This window comes from Poeciliopsis prolifica, unplaced genomic scaffold (assembly GCF_027474105.1).
Source record: "Poeciliopsis prolifica strain line A6 unplaced genomic scaffold, Auburn_PproV2 SCAFFOLD110, whole genome shotgun sequence".
Lineage (NCBI taxonomy): Eukaryota > Metazoa > Chordata > Actinopteri > Cyprinodontiformes > Poeciliidae > Poeciliopsis > Poeciliopsis prolifica.
Window position 1 is genome coordinate 590326 of NW_026562485.1, and position 22368 is coordinate 612693.

General features: G+C 44.3%; 1 pseudogene; it reads left to right on the plus strand.

Moving 5' to 3' along the window:
• The first annotated feature begins 559 nt into the window (after positions 1-559).
• On the plus strand, positions 560-10017 carry LOC129354462 (transcription factor E3-like; annotated as a pseudogene).
• The last annotated feature ends 12351 nt before the right edge of the window (positions 10018-22368 follow it).

The following is a 22368-nucleotide window of genomic DNA, read 5'->3' on the forward strand; positions in this document are numbered from 1 at the left end:
CTCAGCTTGTTGAATTATAAAAATAAGAACAGCTAAATTTGCGTTTTGTCATATAAAACGATAAACTGAATAAAAAAGCTATCAAAACAGATTTACCAATTTATTTAATCAGTTTAGTTTTTCGTGTGGCTCATTTATTTTACATTTATTTCTGATCCAGGTGGTTATTTGAAAGCCTTTGTTTCTGTTAATTATGTTATTTATTTGTACAGTTAATGAAATTAATTAAAATATTAAACCGATGATAGAAATATTTTCAATGCAGAAATTGATACTTAATGAAAACTATGTTTAATAACTGCTTAAAACTTTATTTTTCAAAATATACTCTGGCAAACAAGCTCATCAGAAGGCATATTCCAGTTTTCTGAATATGACTTTAAGAATAACAGCAGTGGTAGTTGTATTTATTCAGGGGGAAATCTTAATGTTTAGGGGAAATATTGTAGATGTAACAAATGAAGTCCAACAAATTAAAGAAACAGAGATGCTAGATCAGCAGACGGTGCCTGTCTGATCTGTGTGTTGCAGCTCTGTGTGGTTCGGTGTCAGGCCCAGATTTCCTCCTCTGTCTTAGTCTCAGCTCCCCGCTGTGAGGCTCCCCGCTGTGAGGCTCCCCGCTGCAGCGCCTCATTTCATCCCGGGGCCCGCAGGAACATCTCGCTCCTTTGCGCCTCTCTGAAGAAATGTCAGACGTCGGTTCGGATCAGGTCCGCACCGGAGAGCAGAACTGGAGCCGAACCGAGCCGAACCATCAGGAGGCCTCGGTTCCTCAGCCGCACACCGTGTTCGTGATCCTGGACTCGGCTGAAACTCTCAACTTGGTCCAGTAAGTCTGGAAGCGTTTTCCGTTATCTGTTACCGGACTCCGGCCAGAAACTGTAAGTTCTGAGGTGATCGGAGTTATGGATAAAATATCTGCCTTATTTATGCAAACGGAGACCTTGGTTCAGACCCCGGGTCAGACCCCGGGTCTGAACCAAGGCTCAGTAATAATCGTGATTTCTGTTGGAATATTATTGGCATAGATCCGTGAAACGAGCGGGGATCTCAAAGGAGGAAAACTAAAGTTAGAGTTGAGGCTTAAATGTGGTGATTTTTGAATGGAGTTTGGTCTGATCAAGCTTGAGAGAAGCAGCAGTAAAGTTAATATTTGTCAGAGTGGAATGCTGAATCTGCACTCTGATGAAGATGATGATGGTAGGTTATTGTTGTTGTGTTCTATTTTACCTTTGACCCCTGAACCTTCTGTGATGACTCATCAATCAGGAATCTCCTCCTTCCTCCTCCTCTTCAGGCTGAGGGAAGCCAGCCTTCCTCTGCTCTCACGCTGCTTTGACTCCACCTCAGCTGCTGTTGGATCCATGAATCTGTTTGTTCTCACTGGGATTCAGACCCGGATCAGATCAGTTCTGGGAAACTGTTCTGCACCTTGTTTTGGGTACAGCTGGATTTTATTGAGAGAAGGTGAAGTCGCGATGAGTCACAGCTGCTCTGCAGGCCTGGATCTGTTCAGACACATAAAGCTTCGTGGGAACAGAAAGCAAAAGTAGACGAAGGTTTAGATGAACAGGTAAACTGCAGCTGGGAAACACCTGAGCGGGACAGTCAATTTTATTTATATAAAACAATTCAACAACATGGCAGTTCAAAGAGCTTTCCATCACAAAACATAATGCTGTAACCAATATTGAAACAAAATCTAACACCACCATCAAAATCAACATCAAATATGTTGATCAGTCTTCCAGAGTTTGTTAGTTAATAAACTCTAATCACGTGGTTTTTAGCCTTTATTCAAAGGAACTCAGCTGTTTTGCAGTTTCTGGAGGTTTGGTCCAGATTTGTGGTTCATAGAAGCTGAATGCTGCTTCTCCATGTTTGGTTCTGATTGTGGGGATGCAGAGCAGACCAGAATCATAACCATAACCAGAAGACCTGAGAGGTGTGGAAGGCTACAACAACAGCAGCAGATCTTTAATGTAATGTTCAGTGATTTATAAACTACCATCAATAGTTTAGTCTTTCCTCTCAGTGAAGGACCGTACAACTGGGTTTATGTGCTCTATCTTCCTGGTTTTAGTCAGAACTCTAGCAGTAGCATTCTGAATCAGCTGTAGCTGGACCATTGATTTGTTAGTCAAGCCTGTGAAGACACTGCTGCATTTATCTTTATTCAGCTAAAGATAAACACATGAATCTTTCTGGGATATTTGTTCTTTAATCCTGGAAATGTTCTTCAGGTGATAGAAGCCCAACTTTGTAACTGTCTTTATGTAGCTCTGGAAGTTCAGGTCTGAGTCCATCACTACAGCCAAATTTCGGGCATGGTCTTTATTTTGTAACAATAATAACTGACCGACATCTCAAATCAGATGTGGATGTAGCAAGAAAAACACAATTAGAAATATGTTTAATCAGTAACATAATTTTTTGTAAAATCTGCTAACATCGGAAATGTCCTTTTGTACCAACATGTTCCCGCATGTTCTCAGACTGTCCCTGTTCTCCTAAAGCATCCCCCTGTTGTAAATACAAAATTATTCATAAATTTCAGTTTTCCTGTGAATATTAAGTAACACGTCCCATTGAGCATAGATGACCCCATAAACCTGACCGGTTACCAGGGGACCCACAAAGGCATAAAAACCAGAACATCTTTTCACTCAGGAAATGGTGAAGCTAGACAGCTACCAGACGTACCTCTTCTTTTCTGTAATCCAGTGTTTGCAGTTCTCCGTCTGCAGGACATCTCATGAGATGATGAAGCTAACTCTGTCAGCTCATTGGTCGACTGATTCCGATTGGTTCTGATTGATTGATTTTTTGTGTGTTTAAGGATGGAGTCTGGGATTGTGGCCGACATCGAGGTCGACAGTTTGATTCCCACAGACAGTGACATATTCTATCAGCTCAAGAGCCAGCCAATCAGCATGAGGTGAGTGACCTTACAGGTTAAATCGTCCAGGTACCGACTACCTCCTGGTCAGGTTCAGACTACTTTCTGTAAAGTCAACCTCATAATATCTCTTCTTTCAGTTCCTCTGCAGCATCCCCTCTCATCATCTTCATCGTCTCTTCCGTCGGTGATGTCATCCCGGTGAGCAGCCTCACCTGTTTTTTTTCTGTTACCTGTTATTCTCTGAGTGCCCTGCAGGGGGCGCTGACAGGTCACCTGCTGCTCTGCTCCTGCAGGGTTCTGATGCGTCAGGGGCTGATGCGGCAGCAGGCGCTGGAGGAGCAGCAGAAGGAGGCACAGCAGCAGAGGGAGGCGCAGCGCTGCAGCGACTCCTCCTCCCCCATAACTCTGGCTAACTCCGCCCCCTGCACACCTGCCCAGGTTCCCGTGGAGGTGCTGAAGGTACGGTCCGGCCCAGCAGGAAACTCCAGCTGCTGAGGTTGGCGCTGACGACCCTTGTTTCCAACAGGTGCAAACTCACCTGGAGAACCCCACCAGGTACCACATCCAACAGGCCCAGAGGCAGCAGGTCCGCCAATACCTGTCCAACACCATGACAGCCAATCAGCAGCCAGGGCAGCAGCCAAGCTCCTCCCCCCAGCAGGACTCTGGTGCCACGCTGTCCAATGAGAGCAGCCCAAAGCAGGAGGTAACGACCAGAACCGGGCCGGCCGCAGCAGGTTTGCAGTTGGTCCTGTGATGCCTAACAGTTGGACAGGAAGCAGCATCAGCTCCAACAGGAAGCAGCATCAGATCCAACAGGAGCAGCATCAGATCCAACAGGAAGCAGCATCAGATCCAACAGGAAGCAGCATCAGATCCAACAGGAAGCAGCATCAGCTCTAACTGCTTCCTGTCTGGCTGCAACTGCTGAGTCGGCGCCTCCAGAGGATCTGAGTCAGGCAGCAGAAAGCCAAGAAAACCACTTCCTGTTGGAGACGAGGCTGCTGCTGCACTTTTCCCAGAACTGATCTGATCCATCCATCCATCCATCATCATCCATCATCCATCCATCATCCATCCATCATCCATCCATCATCCATCATCCATCCATCCATCCGTTCATCCATCCATCCATCCATCATCCATCCATCATCCATCCATTCATCCATCCATTCATCCATCATCCATCCATCATCCATCCATCATCCATCCATCCATCCATTCATCATCCATCCATCATCATCCATCCATCATCCATCCATCCATCATCCATCCATTCATCCATCATCCATCCATCATCCATCATCCATCCATCCATCCGTTCATCATCCATCCATCCATCATCCATCCATCATCCATCCATCATCCATCGTCCATCCATCCATCATCCATCCATCCATCCGTTCATCATCCATCCATCCATCATCCATCCATCATCCATTCATCATCCATCCATCCGTTCATCATCCATCCATCATCCATCATCCATCCATCCATTCATCCATCCATTCATCCATCATCCATCCATCATCCATCCATCATCCATCCATCCATTCATCCATCCATTCATCCATCATCCATCCATCATCCATCCATCCATCCGTTCATCATCCATCCATCCATCATCCATCCATCATCCATCCATCATCCATCATCCATCGTCCATCCATCCATCATCCATCCATCCATCCGTTCATCATCCATCCATCCATCATCCATCCATCATCCATCCATCATCCATCATCCATCCATCATCCATCCATCATCCATCATCCATCGTCCATCCATCCATCATCCATCCATCATCCATTCATCATCCATCCATCATCCATCCATCATCCATCCATCCATTCATCCATCCATCCATCGTCCATCCATCATCCATCCATCATCCATCCATCCATTCATCCATCATCCATCCATCCATCATCCATCCATCCATCATCCATCCATCATCCATCCATCCATCCATCCATCTATCCATCCATCCATCCGTTCATCATCCATCCATCCATCATCCATCCATCATCCATCCATCCATTCATCCATCATCCATCCATCCATCGTCCATCCATCCATCCGTTCATCATCCATCCATCATCCATCCATCATCCATCCATCCATTCATTCATCATCCATCCATCGTCCATCCATCCATCATCCATCATCCATCCATCATCCATCCATCATCCATCATCCATCCATCCATCGTCCATCCATCCATCCGTTCATCATCCATCCATCCATCATCCATCCATCATCCATCCATCCATTCATTCATCATCCATCCATCGTCCATCCATCCATCATCCATCATCCATCATCCATCCATCCATCCATCCATCATCCATCATCCATCCATCCATCATCATCCATCCATCATCCATCATCCATCCATCCATCCATCATCCATCATCCATCATCCATCATCCATCATCCATCATCCATCCATCCAACCTCCAGCTCTCTTCTTGATCTCTCCTTCTTCTTCTTTAGATGGAGGAAACAGTTATTGATGACATCATCAGCCTGGAGTCAAGTCTAAACGAGGATCTTCTGACTCTGATCGACTCCGGCCTGCAGCTCACCACCACGGTATGCAGTCATCACACCTGCAGTCTGAGTGCAACAAAGGGGCGTGGCCACTCATCACAGGGGCGTGGCCAGGGGGCGTACCTTTTCGGAGGTTATCCAATTGATTTTTGTCACATGATGTTCTGCTTAATCAGAACCTTCTGGATCAGTCCAACTGCTCAGTGATTTGTTTTAACTCTGACCGTGTGAAGTGGGCGGGGCTTATGTCCTGTTCTGCAGCCAGCCAGTAAGAGGCAGACTGAACGCTCGGTGTTTCTTTCAGAGGACCAACAGTCTGCAGCCGCTGACTCAGTCTCACTTCAGCTTTCCACACTTCCCCCTCTCAGTGGGCGGAGCCTCACTGTGTGTGTGTGTGTGTGTGTGTGTGTGTGTGTGTGTGTGTGTGTGTGTGTGTGTGTGTGTGTGTGTGTGTGTGTGTGTCAGGGAGATAATGAAGTTGTGGGAGTTTTCTGTTCTTCTTAAAGGACGTGTTTCCCCATTTTTCAACAGTTGTCTGAACAGAAAGAGGAAGAGCTGCAGCTCACTGTGTGTGTGTCGTTAATGTGTGTATGTGTGTTAGGGTGTGTGTGAGAGAGCTGAGAACATGAGGATTTTGGTGTTGCTGCCGGATCATGAGAAGAGGAGGATTAAATCAGAGGTAAAAGTTGCAGTCTGTTTTGTTTTCAGAGCTTCAGATGCTGCAGGTCCAGACAGTTTTCCAGAACCTCCAGAATGTTCTCTAGGTTTTCCAGGAGGGTTTCCAGGTTTCCAGGCCATGTAAAGCTGGGTATCTGCAGCTCTGAGTTTTCCTGCTGATCTTGGAGGTTTTGTACTGCTTGTTTTCAAAAATGCTTCAGTCAGCAGAACCTCTGTCTGTCAGAGGTTTCCTTTAAAAACAAACTGGTTCTGGCAGGAAACGGACCAGGAGGACTCAGGCTGATTGTCATCCAGCTAGAAAGTGACCAGTAAAACCAGTGGAATCAGTTAACAGGTCAGCATCCCAGTAGAACAAGTGAGGCTGAGACCTTTTGGATTGAGCCAGAACCGATAGATGGTCCTGAATGGAACCAGGAGGATCCCGTAGGTGAAACAGCTCCCCCTGGTGACAGAAACAGGAACTGGGATTAGTTTGCTAAACAGTTGATCCGATTCTCTCCAAATAGGAGCGTCGGATGTGGAACCGTTAGCTGCTTTTGGATCAAACTAGTTCTGGGACTCACTTAAAATCCAGATGATTTCATGGACTGTAATGAAGAAAAAAATGTCGACAAAATCAACATTTTTGATTCAGCCGCCATTTTTGTGGCTACATTATTGGCTACATAATATTATTATAAACATCTGATCTCAACAACAGAGATAATCATTTTTAATCTTTGGATTCTTCAACCATTAGATTGGAGCAAAGGGTTTTCCAATAATTTCATCTGATCGTTGATGGAGACACTTTAGAAATGTGTACTGTGGTTGCTGATGTTAACATTAGCTGCTGCATGTTAGCATTGAGATGCTATTTTAGGCTAGCATTGCTTCATTTGGAGGCTATCTGCTCTTAGCACAAGTTGAACACAGCAACAGCTTTATCCAGCGTCCAATCAGATTATTTTGAAGCAGGAATGAACTGAGAGAAGACGTTTCATTGAGCAGATGTAGCTGTGAGTCACATTTACAATCGAACCAGAAACAAACAACTGCAAAGTTGCCACTGTGTCAAAATGAATGAGATAAAGTGGGAACCAACTGGTTGTCCAGGTGTTGGTTTACCTGCAGCAGGACGTGTTTCACATCATCCTCTGATTGGCCTGTTGCAGCTGCCGGCAGCGGGGAACATGCTGGATGTCTACGGAGGATGTCCACGCCCACCATCACCTTTAGCAACAGCTGCCCGGCCGACCTGCATGCCGTCAAGCAGGAGCTAACAGGTAAATGTGACAATGTAACCCAGACCCGGTTCGGACCGGTCCAGTCCGGTCTGCGGTAGAGCCCTCCTATGTTCCTGCTGCTCACCTCTGACTGATCCTCCTCTCCTTCTTCTTGTTGTCGCTGTAGATGTGGAAACCAAAGCTCTGATGAAAGAGCGGCAGAAGAAGGACAACCACAACCTGAGTGAGTAGGGCTGCACCACTCAGCCAATCACAGCTCAGGACTTCCTGTTGGAATAGGAAGTCAAGACAGACTCTCATTCCACATCAGAGGAACATGTCTGGACTGATTTGATGTGAAAACCAAAACTCTTTATCCAGACTTAAACTGACCTTCATGTTTCAGTCGAGAGGAGGCGGCGCTTCAACATCAACGACCGCATCAAGGAGCTCGGAGCACTGATCCCCAAGTCCTCTGACCCGTCAGTATTCATGCTAACCATGCTACGCTAACAGCTAATGGCACCGCTAATGGGCTTAACAAGGCATGTTGTGTGATTGGCTGTTCAGGGAAACCAGGTGGAACAAAGGCACCATCCTGAAGGCGTCGGTGGATTACATCCGCAAACTGCAGAAAGAGCAGCAGAGAGCCAGAGAGATGGAGGAGAGACAGCGCAGGCTGGAGAGCACCAACCGCTCGCTGCTGCTGCGCATTCAGGTGAGGGGGCGGAGCCTGGGAGTAAACAGGTGAGGGGGCGGAGCCTGGGAGTAAACAGGTGAGGGGGCGGAGCCTGGGAGTAAACAGGTGAGGGGGCGGAGCCTGGGGGTATTCAGGTGAGGAGATGCAGCCTGTTACTTAAGGGGCGTGTCCTGTCCTGTGTTTGCTGAAGTGATTTGTGTTTTGTGACAGGAGTTGGAGCTGCAGGCTCGCGTTCACAGTGTCTCCTCTTCCTCCGTCTCTGTGGACCCCAGACGCTTCTGTCCCCGCTGCTGCCCAACCCATCGCTGAGCTTCATGGACCTGGATGAGTCCCACCCGGCGTCCGCCGTCTTCTCCACGGACCTGGTGGCAGATTTGGGGGCGGGGCTGAGCGGCCTGGGGGCGGGGCTTCTGATGGAGGAACACGGGGGCGGGGCTGTGATGTCCGACCCGCTGCTGTCCTGCGGCGCCTCGAAGACCAGCAGCCGGCGGAGCAGTTTCAGCATGGACGAGGATCTTTGATGATGTCACCACAGGCTAGTCTCTGATTGGCTGAGGGGACCGGTCAAAGATTTATCAAAGAAATCAATAGAACAATTTATAATCTGTGATGTCCAACATATTCAGATTATTAAACACAGACAACATAACCATGGCAATCACTTCCTGCTAACGGCTGCGAGTCATCGCTGTGTCACCATGGTGACGTTTTCCTCACAGTGTTGCCATGCAAACCTTTACGTTCACCTTAAAACGGATCAACACCAGAGCTGACTGGTGGTTAAATAACAAGCTGTCATTTCATTTGGCTGATTTCAGCAGGTCGGTGGGTTCAGCAGGTGAGGCTTCAGATTGCTCACCTGATTGTACAAAGCTGTAAATTCACAGAAATCTATAATCAGTGTGCTGGAAAGATTTTATTGAGATTTTATGAACAAGAAGAGAATTTTTTCTGGTCTGGATTGTTTACTTCCTGTTTATGTCCGTGTTTCAATGTCCTGCTGGAGACAAAGTCCAGGACCTACAGAAGGGAAACCAAGGACCGGTCCCTGGACCCTGTGGTTCCGGACTGGCAGATACTCTAGAGTTGACTCACTGTGATGCTTGCATCTTTTAAGAGAGCTCATGTATCAGTGCCAGTTTTGCTGCCAGTTTTGTTGAAGTCCTGATTGTGGGAAAGTTACCTGACCCATTTGTCAGGAGTTCTTCCTGGTTCATAGGTCAGTTAGTCTCCTGCAGACAGAGTCCGAGTCTTCTGCACTTGATCAAGTGTTATGCAAGTAGAAATTCATCTATTATGAATTTATTTTGGACTGTTTTTTGCCTCTGGAGGTCTATTGTATCTGGCAGTAGATGCACTAACATGATATTGACATGCTATCATAATCTCAACATGCTAACATGATCACAACATGCTAACATGATCACGACATGCTAACATGATGATAACATGCTAACATGACCATGCTAACATGATGATGACATGCTATCATGGTCATGATATGCTAACATCTAGCTGTATGTTAGTTTAGCTGTGCCATGATGATTTGCTTACCTTTTAATCAAGCAAAAAATAAAAATGTTTTGATATTTCTGAACATTTGAGAAGTTTCCAAACTCTTAGAATTTTGTTCATGTCTTTAGCTGTTAGCTCAAAGTGCTATCTAGTGTTACACACTCAACCAAGGGAAATGGATGGAAGTTGTGACATCCTCTGCTGTTGTTCATGTTTCTGATCTCAGCCACTGAAAATGAAGCTAAATGCAATCATTTCTGCTGTTAGCTGTCGTCATCGGGATCACCTGGAATTAGTCACAAAGGGAAATCTGTTTCTCTGGTCCTTCATGCTGTTTTCATTTATGTTAATGATGTTTACATGTAGTCTGTTTATAATGTTAGCTAAGATTGTATTTTTTAAAACTATTACATTTCATACTCTGTTATCTTTCATATAGAATAAATATTCAAACAAAACCTGAATGTTTTTGTCTCCATGTACAACAGATGGGCTTTTTCTCAAAACAATTCCAGAGTCACAGATATATAATTTGTCTCTGCATCAGCATTATGAGGAAAACAGACAATACAGACTGATGTGAACCAAACAGACTTACTTTCTGCTTTCAAACTGTTATTGTTTTCCATCTTTGGAGCAAATTGCTCAAATATTGTACTGATGCAATGAGAAACAGCAAAAGGTTCAAAAACAGAATAAAATTCAGGAAACAAATGTGTTCAGAGACAGTATGAAGTCTGTTTTCAATATAAAAAATACATTTTATTTGAGAATTTAACATAAAATTACAATTCTGCCAATAATGTCCCATAAATTGAAATTCAAAAGACAGAAACATTTCAATGTAAACAGAAGATATTCTGAGTACAATGGAGATACTGCCATCTGTGGGATTCCATAAGTATTACACAAGTGTGACGTCAGTTCAAATAAGGCTTTATAGATATTTATTGTAGTCATTCATATACTCCTGAGAAAGAAGATAGAAATTAAATGGTTAACAAAAACAATTTAATTCCAACTCTATTTGACGACTTTTGAGTATTTTTAGAACTTTATTAGAAAACCACAAATTAATAACCTCTCCAAAGTCAATATATTATTAAAACACATTTTAGTGGGAGTTTAGTATGTCAACAACTATTAATTGTAAAGGTGAAAAAAAACAAAAAAACAAATATACATTAACAGTAATATTTTGTTCTAGTTTCTTAGGCAACAAAGTTACATTCATCTGTGTTCTGTTGTTGTCCAGCAGGGGCGCTTTAAATCTTGTTGACTGAAACTGACAAAAACTGGTGAAAGCCAGTCTTGTTTCTGGAGGTGTATGTTCTGGTTGACCTGCAGTCTGTCTCTGTCTGCATCTGAGACTCTATATGTGTTTTAGTTCATCTGATTCCAGTTCAATCAGTGGACTGAAATAGATTTTTCTCTCCTAACAAACAGAGCCAAAAACAGGAGGGAGGTTTGTCTTTGATGCTGCACTGATGTCAGAGGTCAGGAACCACTGTCTTCTCAGTGGTTTCCTGTTTCCTGTTTGAATGTCCTGGCCTTTGTTCCAACAAACACAGTGTTCCTGTTGGTACCAGCTGCGCATCCTGTCCCACCCATCCACCCCGGCCCTGCTGACCTGTCAATCTCTGACGCAGACGCGTCACTGAAAAGTTCATCGCAGCTGCAGTCAGTTTACGGCTACAAAGTGCCTGAAGAATATTCTGCAGCCAATCGTTCGCCTTAGAGTTTCTATGACGATGTAATCGGTTTTGTAAAAATAAGAGAAGCGTTTGTGATCAGTTTGTAGTTTTTGTGTAAATCTGTGATACAAGTAGAATCCTGGAGAATGTTAACATCTGAACATCAGCAAAAAAAGTTTAAAATATTTTATTTTGTCTTTTAACCTAAAAGTCTTTTCCGCTAAGACGGATGGAATAAATTTTTATGATCCTGATTATGCACCTGAAAGTATCAGGTATTGCCAACCAGAAACCCTTCAAGAATTAGCTTAATTAGTTTCACCCATATAAAGCCCCTAATAATCAGCTCCATCATCCAGAGCTCTGATTGGTCGAGAGGAAAAGCTCAGATAAATTACAGAATTCTTACTTCTTCTTACTTCTGTTTGCTTTCTGTCTTCTCAACCAACATCTGGTTGGAGGTCTAATGTTATGATTATGATTTCTGATAGCAGTGAATAATTACATACTAATGATGACATGCTAACATAACAACATGCTAACATGACAACATCCTAACATAACAATATGCTAACATAACAAACATGCTTAACATGACAACATCCTAACATAAAAACATGCTAACATAACAACATGCTAACATGACAACATGCTAACATAACATGCTAACATAACAACATGGTAAGATGACAACATCTAACATAACAAATGCTAACATAACAACATGCTAACATGACAACATCCTAACATAACAAATATGCTAACATAACAACATGCTAACATGACAACATCCTAACATAAAAACATGCTAACATAACAACATGCTAACATGACAACATGCTAACATAACATGCTAACATAACAACATGGTAAGATGACAACATGCTAACATGACAACATGCTAACATAACAACATGCTAACATGACAAAATGCTAACATAACAACATGCTAACATGACAACATGCTAATATGACAACATGCTAACATGACAACATGTTAACATAACATGCTAACATGACAACATGCTAACATAACATGTTAACATGACAACATGCTAACATAACAACATGCTAAAATAACATTGTGAGATGACAACATGCTAACATAACAACATGCTAACATGACAACATGCTAACATAACAACATGCTAACATGACAACATTCTAACATGACAACATGCTAACATAACAACATGCTAACATGATCACATGCAAATAATACAAAATTAACGTAATCCTAATTTATGAGACATGGGTCTTTAACCATCTGACCCAGAGTGACTTTATTTAGAAGTGCTGATAAAGAACAATGCGCTGCGACAGTCTGGCGACCTGTCCAGGTGACCCTGCAGCTGGAGAGGCAGCAGCTCCTCCATACCCCACTGGGGACCAGGTTGTTAGAAAGTGGATGATAAAAAAGTGGATGTTTAATTAATTATCCTTTCACATTTTCATAAATATTTGACTCTAGAGTCGGCCCCTTGCTTCTTCTTTCATGTTCAGATTGGAGAACCTTTGTGCTGATTCGGGATACGGATCGATCAGACCAACCAAGAAAATCCAAGGGTTTCTGTCCTTTGCCATGACATCATCATCCAGTCTTGCCCTGATTGGCCGCCTTATGAAGGGAAGACGATGGCGCAACAATCCAAGCAGACCTCCAGCAGTCAGACGACGCGCAACAGTTTTCCAACATCCACAGTCCAACACCGCCTGGCACGCCTCCTCCGTGCACGCCGCGTCGCCGGCCGCCTCCACGCAGCAGCAGCACGCCGCGCCGTCGCAGCAACTGGCTCCGCCCACGCCGCAGGCCAGACACTCCCCCAGCGCCGAGCACATGGACAGCAGCTCACAGAACAGGCAGGCCAGCAGGCAGTGGACGCAGCAGTCTGCAGGGACAATCAGGAAAACTGAACCGTGTTTGAAAACATTTCAATTGAGAAGAAAACTTCTGGAAAGATGTTTGATTAGCGCAGAGGACAATCAGACATGATCCTTCTCTTATTTCACTTCTAGTCATGACGCTTTAAGGAGGAAAAATGTTTCGCATTTGGTCTCATTTGCGGTTTTTTCTTTCATGTCCTCCCAATGATTGTCTGTAAAGACGTCTGTGTCGGTTTGTCTCACCGGTGGACCAGGGGACGTGTCCCACAGCGTCCAACAGGACAGGAGACGAAAAAGGAAACATCAACATCAGGGGTGTAAAAACTTTTGCTCTGCTGGCAAATTTAAACTACCAGGGAAATGTTATAAACAAATATGCAAAACATTTCTTTTTTAAATTAAATTAATAAAAACTTAAAAAGGCCTTTGGACTGTAAATCTGACAATTTCCACATTTTTGGGTCATCAGCTGTTTCCAGTTTTAAATTTTAACCTTCTTGACTCGTGGTCTGGGGTTGAACAAAACAAGTTCAAGGGTCCACAAATGGCCCCCAAGCCACACTTTGGACACCCCTGTGGGTCAAGAAATTCAGAGTGGACTTGTCTGGTTCTAGTTCTGGTTCTGTGGGTGTGACCCGGAGCTGATGGGAGGCTCAGCCGTCTGGCTGCAGCTGATAAGCCTCCACTTGATCGTCTGTTTATGCTCCAGTGTCAAGCGGACGAAATGAAAACCTGCTGCCAGCGGCTTCCTCTGGCAGGTGGAAACCCTGCGAAACGCTTCAGAATGTTCTGAAGTGTTCCGAAACGCTGCAAAACATTCCAAAACGCTCCAAAACGCTCCGAAACGTTCTGAAACGATCCAAAACGCTCCAAAACGCTCCGAAACGCTCCAAACCATTCCAAAACGCTCCAAAAAGTTCCAAAACGCTTCGAAACGTTCCAAAACGTTCCGAAACGCTCCTAAACGTTCCAAACGTTCCAAAACAATCCAAAACGTTCCAAAACGCTCCAAAACGTTCCAAAACGTTCCAAAACGCTCCGAAACATTCCAAAACGTTCCAAAACGCTCCAAAATGTTCCAAAACGCTCCAAAACGTTCCGAAACGCTCCGAAACATTCCAAAACGCTCCAAAACGTTCCAAAACGTTCCGAAACGCTCCAAACCATTCCGAAACGCTCCTAACGTTCCAAAATGCTCCGAAACATTCCAAACGCTCCGAAATGTTCCAAAACGTTCCGAAACGCTCCAAACTGTTCCGAAACGCTCCTAAACGTTCCAAAACGCTCCGAAACGTTCCGAAACGCTGCGAAACATTCCAAAACGCTCCAAAACCATTCCGATATGCTCCTAAACATTCCAAAACGCTCCAAAACGTTCCAAAACGCTCCAACACGTTCCAAAACTCTCCGAAACATTCCAAAACGTTCCAAAACGTTCCAAAACGCTCCAAAACGTTCCGAAACGCTCCAAACCATTCCGAAACGCTCCAAACCATTCCGAAACGCTCCTAAACGTTCCAAAACGCTCCGAAACGTTCCAAAACGTTCCAAAACGCTCCAAACCGTTCCGAAACGCTCCTAAATGTTCCAAAATGCTCCGAAACGTTCCAAAACGTTCTGAAACGCTCCAAACCATTCCGAAACGCTCCAAACCATTCCGAAACGCTCCTAAACGTTCCAAAACGCTCCGAAACGTTCCAAAACGTTCCGAAACGTTCCAAAACGTTCCGAAACGCTCCAAACCGTTCCGAACGCTCCTAAATGTTCCAAAATGCTCCAAAACGTTCCGAAACGCTCCTAAACATTCCAAAACGCTCCGAAACGTTCCAAAACGCTCCAAAACGTTCCGAAACGCTCCAAACCATTCCGAAACACTCCTAAACGTTCCAAAACGCTCCGAAACGCTCCTAAATGTTCCAAAACGCTCCAAAACACTCCAAAACGTTCCAAAACGTTCCGAAACGCTCCAAAATGCTCCGAAACGTTCCAAAACGTTCTGAAACGCTGCGAAACGTTCAAAAATGTTCCGAAACGCTCCAAACCGTTCCGAAACGCTCCAAACCATTCCGAAACGCTCTTAAACATTCCAAAACGCTCCAAAACGTTCCAAAACGTTCCGAAACGCTCCAAAACGTTCCGAAACGCTCCTAAATGTTCCAAAACGCTCCAAAACGCTCCAAAACGTTCCAAAACGTTCCAAAATGCTCCAAAACGTTCCGAAACGCTCCGAAATGTTCCAAAACATTCCGAAACGCTCCAAACCGTTCTGAAACGCTCCTAAACGTTCCAAAACGCTCCAAAACGCTCCGAAACGTTCCAAAACGTTCCGAAACGCTCCGAAACGCTCCTAAATGTTCCAAAACGCTCCAAAACACTCCAAAACGTTCCAAAACGTTCCGAAACGCTCCAAAATGCTCCGAAACGTTCCAAAACGTTCTGAAACGCTCCGAAACGTTCCAAAATGTTCCGAAACGCTCCAAACCGTTCCGAAACGCTCCAAACCATTCCGAAACGCTCTTAAACGTTCCAAAACGCTCCAAAACGTTCCGAAACGCTCCAAAACGTTCCGAAACGCTCCTAAATGTTCCAAAACGCTCCAAAACGCTCCAAAACGTTCCAAAACGTTCCAAAATGCTCCAAAACGTTCCAAAACATTCCGAAACGCTCCAAACCGTTCTGAAACGCTCCTAAACGTTCCAAAACGCTCCTAAACGTTCCGAAACGCTCCAAACCATTCCGAAACGCTCTTAAACGTTCCAAAACGCTCCAAAACGTTCCGAAACGCTCCTAAATGTTCAAAACGCTCCAAAACGTTCCAAAATGCTCCGAAACATTCCAAAACGCTCCAAAACGTTCCAAAACGTTCCGAAACGCTCCTAAACGTTCCAAAACGTTCCAAAACGTTCCGAAACGCTCCTAAACGTTCCAAAACGCTGCAAAACGCTCCGAAACGTTCCGAAACGTTCCAAAACGCTCCAAAACGCTCCAAAACTTTCCAAAACGCTCCGAAACGTTCCAAAACGCTCCAAAACGTTCCAAAACGTTCTGAAACGCTCCTAAACGTTCCAAAACGTTCCAAAACGTTCCAAAATGCTCCAAAACGTTCCGAAACGCTCCGAAACGTTCCAAAACATTCCGAAACGCTCCAAACCGTTCTGAAACGCTCCTAAATGTTCAAAACGCTCCAAAACGTTCCAAAATGCTCCGAAACGTTCCAAAACGTTCCGAAACGCTCCGAAACGTTTCAAAACGTTCCGAAACGCTCCGAAACGTTTCAAAACATTCCGAAACGCTCCAAACCGTTCCGAAACGCTCTTAAAAGTTCCAAAATGCTCCTAAACATTCCAAAACGCTCCGAAACGTTCCAAAACGCTCCAAAACGTTCCGAAACGCTCCAAACCATTCCGAAACGCTCCTAAACGTTCCAAAACGCTCCGAAACGTTCCAAAACGTTCCGAAACGCTCCAAACCATTCCGAAACGCTCCTAAACGTTCCAAAACGCTCCGAAACGTTCCAAAACGTTCCGAAACGTTCCAAAACGTTCCGAACGCTCCGAAACGCTCCTAAATGTTCCAAAACGCTACAAAACACTCCAAAACGTTCCAAAACGTTCCGAAACGCTCCAAAATGCTCCAAAACGTTCCAAAACGTTCTGAAACGCTCCGAAACGTTCCAAAACGCTCCAAAATGTTCCAAAACGTTCCGAAACGTTCCAAAACGTTCCGAAACGCTCCAAACCGTTCCGAAACGCTCCTAAATGTTCCAAAACGCTCCAAAACGTTCCAAAACGATCCAAAATGCTCCAAAACGTTCCGAAACGCTCCGAAACGTTCCAAAACATTCCGAAACGCTCCAAACCGTTCTGAAACGCTCCTAAACGTTCCAAAACGCTCCTAAACGTTCCGAAACGCTCCAAACCGTTCCGAAACACTCCTAAATGTTCAAAACGCTCCAAAACGTTCCAAAATGCTCCGAAACGTTCCAAACCGTTCCGAAACGCTCCTAAACGTTCCAAAATGCTCCGAAACATTCCAAAACGCTCCAAAACGTTCCAAAACGTTCCAAAACGTTCCGAAACGCTCCTAAACGTTCCAAAACGCTGCAAAACGCTCCGAAACGTTCCGAAATGTTCCAAAACGCTCCAAAACTTTCCAAAACGCTCCGAAACGTTCCAAAACGCTCTGAAACGTTCCAAAACGTTCCAAAACGTTCCGAAACGTTCCAAAACGCTCCGAAACGTTCCAAAACGCTCTGAAACGTTCCAAAACGTTCCGAAACGTTCCAAAACGTTCCGAAACGTTCCAAAACGCTCTGAAACGTTCCAAAACGCTCCTAAAACTCAACTTCACATTCATCACGACATCTACAAAGAAAAACTACGTAACTATCACTTAACACTAAAACATGCAAGGGAGGCTTTCTTTGCAGATGTCATAAACAAAAACATCAACAATGCTCGAACTTTATTTGCAACAGTTGACAGGCTCACAAACCCTCCTGTGACGTTTCCACCTGAATTCCAATCTAATGCTGCCTGGAACAAGTTTTCTGATTTCTTTTCAGAGAAAATCCAAAAAATCAGAGGATTAATCTGCACATTGACTCTAAAGCCAGAACCATTGCTGTACCAAAACAAAACAAATACAGAAAAAATGACCCATTTTCAACTACTTAATTATAAAACTCTAGAAGAAATTATAAGTCAATTAAGTTCAAGCTCCTGCTGTCTGGATGTCCTTCCCACACATTTCTTTAAGAAAGTCCTGCCTGTTATTGCTGCTGATCTGATCCAAATCGTAAACTCATCACTTACATCAGGTGTTTTCCCCCAGGCTTTGAAAACAGCAGTCATGAAACCAATGCTAAAAAAGAACAACCTCGACACATCACTACTGCAGAATTACAGGCCGACCTCTGACCTCTGACCTCCCATTCATCAGCAAAGTTATGAAAAAACTGTGTGTAAACAATTAAATAGTTTCCTCATGATGACCAACTGCTTTGACTCTTTCCAGTCTGGTTTTCGTGCTCACCACAGCACGGAGACTGGCCTAGTCAAAGTATTCAATGATATCCATATAAATATGGACTGTGGGAGAACCCCGGTGCTGGTTCTGGTTCTGGTTCTGTTGGACCTCAGTGCAGCTTTTGACATATTACTGAATGGACTGGAGAGTTGGGTCGGACTCTCCGGTTCGGTGCTCGACTGGTTTGAATCCTACATAAAGAACAGGGATTTCTTTGTTTCAATTGGAAACTTCTCATCAAAGAGGTCAAAGGTCACATGTGGGGTACCCCAAGGTTCAATCTTAGGACCCCGCTTATTCAATATTTATATTCTCCCACTAGCTCAGGTTATAACAGGAAATAATATTAGATACCATAACTATGACACACAGCTCTACATTACGATGTCACCAGGTGACCTTTGACCCCATCCAATCACTGAATAAATGTTTAGAACAGATAAATGTGTGGATGTGCCAAAACTTTCTCCAACTGAACAGAAACAAAACTGAAGTCATTATTTTAGGACCTAAAGAGGAACGATCTAGAGCTATAGATCTAGAGCTATAGATCTAGAGTCATAGATCTATAGCTATAGATCTAGAGTTATAGCTCTATAGCTATAGATCTAGATCTGTGGATCTAGAGCTCTAGATCTATAGCTATAGATCTAGAGCTATAGATCTAGAGCTATAGATCTAGAGCTATAGATCTAGAGTTATAGATCTAGAGCTATAGATCTAGAGTCAATGCACAGCTTCAGTTATTACAACTAAAAACTAGCGATCCTGGGAGTAGTGATGACCTCTGACCTGAACCTCCAGAGCCACATAAAGACAGTTACAAAGTCGGCCTTCTATCACCTGAAGAACATCTCCAGGATTAGAGGACTAATGTCTCAGCCAGATCTAGAGAAACTCATCCATGCGTTTATCTTTAGTCTCATTGATTATTGTAACAGCGTCTTCACAGGCCTGTCCAACAAATCAATCCTCCAGCTGATCCAGAAGCTGCTGCTCCTGTTCTCACTAGAACCAGGAAGGTAGAGACATAACAGCAGTTTTAAAGTCCCTCCACTGGCTCCCTGTAGCTCAAAGAATAGATTTTAAAATACTGTTGTTAGTTTATAAATCACTGAACGGTTTAGCACCACAATACATCAAAGATCTGCTGTTGTTGTATCAACCTTCCAGACTCTCAGGTTCTGGTTCTGGTTCTGCTCTGCATCCCCAGAACCAGAACCAAGAGAGGAGAAGCAGCTTTCAGCATCTATGCACCACAAATTTGGAACAAACTTCCAGAAAACTGTAAAACAGCGGAAACCCTGACTTCCTTCAAATCTCAAGTAAAAACGCACCTGTTTAGAGTTGCATTTGAAATGTAATATGTATGTATTTTTTATTTTTTTCCTGTTGTGGGCAACGGGGCCTGGCGAATACCCGTGGTTAAACGGACGGCGGAGTCCGGCGGTAACAGGCGCTTAAATTCCGTGTCAAAGGGAAGGGGGAAGAAAGGGAAAGAAGAGGGAAGAAAAAAACACAAAAAAAAACCTTGGTATTTTATTCTATGTTGCATGCCTTTGTGTTTTGTGTTTATGATGTAAAGCACTTTGAAATGCCTTGTAGCTGAAATGTGCTATACAAATAAAATTTGATTGATTGATTGATTGATAAACGTTCCAAAACGTTCCGAAACGTTCCAAAACGTTCCGAAACGCTGCGAAACGCTATTGGAACGCTCCAGATTACTGTTTAGCTGACCCTGCTGTAGTGTGGTTGGAGAGCACCAATGTTCAGGATCTCACTGAGCTTTTGTCCTTCCACTCAACTTTCTGCTCAACTCTCCATGATGAGCTTCAACCTCTGATTGGTCGGTGGTCATGATGTCACCTATTTGGACCAGAACCAGGCTCTGCCACCTCAGCTCATAAGCTTCATTCTGATTGGCTCACCATTTCCAGCCACTTCCTTGATGTGGGCGGCGTCCGACTTCAAGGAGGCGTGGCTCTTGGTCGCCAACAGGCAGGTCTCATTGGTGCCTGGGCTGCCGGTGGGGGGCAGGGCACAGCCAATGGGAGGCTCCGATGAGCTGACCACACCTGGGACAGAACAGATGACCTCACATGACCTCACAGGTGACCTTCAGCCTCAGAGAGGGGGCGGAGCTGCTCACCTTTCTGTCTGTAGGGGGGGGGAGAAGGCGAGAGACGTCCTTGGTGGAGAAGCTGTCGGTCAAAGATTCATCGCTGCTGTCAGCTTCCTGCAGCCTATGAGAGGTGGGGAGCGGAGCCCGACCTGTGCGGAAACAGGAAGCGTCATTCAGTCAGAGATCAGGAAGGAGCCGCTCCAGTGAAACATTGATCCAGTGAAACTTGGATCCAGTGAAACATGGATCCAGTTCTACGCTTCGCTACGTTCTCCATGTTCTCTCCAAGTTTTCTGCCTCTTACCAAGTAGAATTAATTTTGATAATTCTAACTAAGATAAAACAAAGAAAGTTTGGTTTGATTTCACTTCAGACAGTGAGAAATAAATTGTTTGTTTTCTTATTAGTTGTATCTAAGTATATGAGACCTCTCAGGTCTTCTGGTTCTGGTTCTGCTCTGCATCCCCAGAACCAGAACCAAGAGAGGAGAAGCAGCTTTCAGCATCTATGCACCAAAACTTTGTAACAAACTTCCAGACAACTGTAAAACAGCGGAAACCCTGACTTCCTTTAAATCGCAACTAAACACACCTGTTTAGAGTTTCATTTGAAATGTAATATGCAACAATGTATTGTCTATTATATGTTACATGACTTTGTGTTCTTGTGTTTATGATGTAAAGCACTTTGAAATCCCTTGCTGAAATGTGCTATACAAATAAAATTGATTGATTGATGATTGATTACATAATAATGTATGAAGCTAAGCGTTGTGTAAAAACTTTCCATCTCAGGCAGAAACAAAATGTGTTTCCAGGCAAATAAAAGCATTTTATGGTAAAATCCAGTGATTGTGTTGCCTTTATTTGTTATAAGAATTTACGGGATTCTGGCCCTTTAAACCTCCTGTTGCTGCGGCTGCAGCTGTTCCATATCAAGACCGAATGGCTTCGTTTACTTCCTCCACCTCCAAAGTACAAGCAGGGGCAAACTCAACATGGTTATTCACAATGCCTCCTGTTGGTCTCTGATTAGCTGGTTGAAATTCAAACAGAGGAATTTCAGTCAATGGGAGAAATCCCAGACAACGCTCTGACGGGAAATGAGAATCAACCTGGTTTGACCCAGTTGTGTTTTCTTAGTTCTGATCTGGTCTGACCTCAGACCTCATCCTGGTTTCCACTTTCAACCAATCAGGTTGTGTTCAGTTTTCTCTTACCTGTGCAGTGATGCAGAAGCCTCCCATTGGTCACTGGCTGCTGTGAGACGCATTCTGATTGGTTGGGTTTCTTGGAAGCTCCGCCCTCGGTGCTGCCAGAGACTCTGTGGAGAGACGACCCATCCATCCTGTCAGAAACAAAACACACCTTGATTAGTATATTTATTATTATTATTCAATAATAATAATTATTATGTCTTTTCTAAAACAAATCTTTTCTAAAACAAATCTTTTCTAAAACAAATCTTTTCTAAAACAAATATTTCAGAAATATGTGGTTCCTATTGCTGGCAGTAAGTCGGAATCATTTCCAGTCACAGTTGCACTGGTTGCTCAGAGTTGCACTGATTGCTCAGAGTTGCCCCGGTTGCTCAGAGTTGCACTGGTTGCTCAGAGTTGCCCCGGTTGCTCAGAGTTGCCCCGGTTGCTCAGAGTTGCACTGGTTGCTCAGAGTTGAACCGGTTGCTCAGAGTTGCACCAGTTGCTCAGAGTTGAACCAGTTGCTCAGAGTTGAACCGGTTGCTCAGAGTTGCACTGGTTGCTCAGAGTTGCACTGGTTGCTCAGAGTTGCCCCGGTTGCTCAGAGTTGCCCCGGTTGCTCAGAGTTGCACTGGTTGCTCAGAGTTGCACTGGTTGCTCAGAGTTGAACCAGTTGCTCAGAGTTGAACCGGTTGCTCAGAGTTGCACTGGTTGCTCAGAGTTGCCCCGGTTGCTCAGAGTTGCACCGGTTGCTCAGAGTTGCACTGATTGCTCAGAGTTGCACTGGTTGCTCAGAGTTGCCCCGGTTGTTCAGAGTTGCACTGGTTGCTCAGAGTTGCCCCGGTTGCTCAGAGTTGCACTGGTTGCTCAGAGTTGCACTGGTTGC